This window comes from Mus caroli, chromosome 17 (assembly GCF_900094665.2).
Source record: "Mus caroli chromosome 17, CAROLI_EIJ_v1.1, whole genome shotgun sequence".
Classification (NCBI taxonomy): Eukaryota; Metazoa; Chordata; class Mammalia; order Rodentia; family Muridae; genus Mus; species Mus caroli.
Window position 1 is genome coordinate 50,301,731 of NC_034586.1, and position 2,780 is coordinate 50,304,510.

Consider the following 2,780-nt stretch of genomic DNA (forward strand, 5'->3'; position numbering starts at 1 on the left):
TTGGATCCCCAGAGCTGGAGTTATTGGCAGTTGTGAACAACCTGACAGGTCACTAAGTTTTCTTAGTCACTGATCCATCTCTCCAGCCCATTATTATTTTCTGACTTAAGAACTTTGTTATTTCTGCATCAACTCATCAACATGTGGAGACCTAACAGTACCTTGCCCAGGATGTGTTTGGTGAGATGGGCTAGACCCTGATCCACAGTGACTATTACTGCCCCCTTTGTTTTTTTGGACACAGTGGCCTCACTCTTGCAACCCACCTGCCTTATACTACCAAGTTACTACTCCTTTAAAAGCAGGATAGTCACATGTATCTTCCATATTACAGAAGTATATAAAGCCAAAGTGCTTGCGTACCATCTCCCTGCTTAAGCTAGTATGTGAATTCAAGCTGTCACATGGAACATTAGAAAGTTGAGCTACTTCCCCCTACATAGTTTTAAACCTATAGTAGCATTAGTCACACATGCATACACTTTCTCTATTTTAAGAAAGGTGCTGAACTACATCCTAATAGTTTATCTAGTTGCCACATTAAATGGCACTGTGTCACTTTGCTGGTGACAATTGCTCAGTTTGCAGAATGTCTACCTAGCATGCATAAGACCCATAAACAGGGCATTATGGTACTTGCTAACAGGAGGACTTGGAATTTCAAGACACTCTAAGCTACACAAACAGTTCAAGGCCAGCTCAGGCTAAATGAAGTTTGTCTCAAAACCAAACCAAATCAAACCAAACCAAACCAAACCAAACCTCCCCACTCAATAATTACTGACTTACCTGCTACAGATCAAAGTAAAAGATCCACAAGTTAGGATAAAAGAAGAATGAAAATAGAAATCTGTGCAGCCTGGAGCATAATTTGCATAGCACAGGGTCACATTTTACAATCAACCCTGGAGCTCAACTAGCATTCATTCTATTATGTTAATGAGGCAAGGCAAGACGACTGTTTAATCTCACATCAGATTAGGCTTGCTGTCAAATCATACCTGTTGGACAGACTTCAGCCTTTTAAGCCTAGATTCTTATTTGCTAAACAAAGAGTTTTTCTGAAATGAGGCAGAAACAGGAAGATCTCAAGTTTAGGTCAGCCTGGGCTACATATTGAAACTCTATTCCAAAATTAATCAAAAGAAAGACAAAAATAAGCTAAAAGTTGAAGAAACATAATTGAACACATTATCAACAAAATTCTGATTCCAAGTACAGCACTGTTAAAGGCCTAAATAGTCTTTGATTGTAGACAGTGTTTCACTGTGTGTAGCCTGACTGTCCTGGAACTCAGAGATCTACCTGCCTCTCCGTCTTGTGTGCTGGCTCACCACCCCCACCTGACAGAATATTTTAAAGTGTGTGGTACACGTACATGCGTGCCATAGCATGCATGTTGGAGTCAAGGGCAGCTTTGGGGAATCAGGTTCTCCCCTTCCACCATATGGGGTCAAACAGGTCATCAAGTGTCTCTACTTACTGAACCAGCTCACTGAACACCACCAAATTTTGCTTTTAGAACTGGCATATTAAAGTAGGAACTTTAATTTTCAGGGGTAGAGAATTCGGATACCAACATACCTGAGATATGTTGTGAATCACCGTGCTTTACCAAAAACCACTGCTTGTTCTTAAACATATGATAATTCTAAAATCTTGGGGAAAACAAAACAAAAAATCCAAACCCCTTCTAACAGCATCTTTTAATCTGTTTGGACCAGATTTAGACTTCAGGACATTAATGAAGCAAAATGTTGCAAATATCCCAGGTTTATCTCAACTATGATCATACCATACTGCCATCTCTTACTGAAGACGTCAGTTAACAACTGTCGAGTTTAATGTGGCTGCCTAATTCCCCAATATGAATTTTTATAGAACTGTTTAATTACACATTACAGAAATCTAGGATGGACACTTAACAGTGGAATTTTATCATCCATATCCTAAATACATTTGAGTTTTAACTTTCACCAGTAATATACATATGTATATACATGTTTATATACTTTGTTCATTTATTCATCCATTTATTATTTATTGATTGATTTGTGTGTATGTATACCTGTATATGAAGGTCAGAGGACAACATGTAGGAGATAATTCTTTTCACCATGTTCCACCCAAGAATGGAACTCAAGATTAGCAGGCCTGGTAGCAGCTGCCTTTACCTAACTTTCTTAACAGCCCCCACCTTTACCTAACTTTCTTAACAGCCCCCACCTTTACCTAACTTTCTTAACAGCCCCCAACAGTTTTTGTCCTTTGAGGATTTCTCATTTTTATGTGTATGTATATTATGTGTATGTATATGGTCCTGTGCATACAAGTACAGAGGCCAAGGGCAATTGTGTGCTAACCTACATGATGTTAGTAATTGAATTCAGGTCCTCTGCTAGAGGACCTCGTTATTGCTTGTTATTGCTGGGTCACCTCACTGGTTGCCACTGAGATTTGAATTAGGTCGCTTCCCAGTTCAAAATCCTATCTGTACAGTGTTGAGCTTACATATTCTAGACATATTTACATGTCATACTTTGTGTTTAGCATTGAAACAGAATTAGTAAGTTGCATATGCTAATATGAACTGATGATTAATCTTTTGATCTCTTTCTCTTAAACAACAAAACACTTGTTTAGGAAACGTGCAAGCAGTCTTATGCAGAAATGGAAAAGGGTTTTGCCTGACCAAGGAACACACTGCACGAAACACCAAGGAAAGAAGAAGAGTCCTTTACAGCGAAGCAGTGATCAGTTCAGATGACCCCTATGGCCTC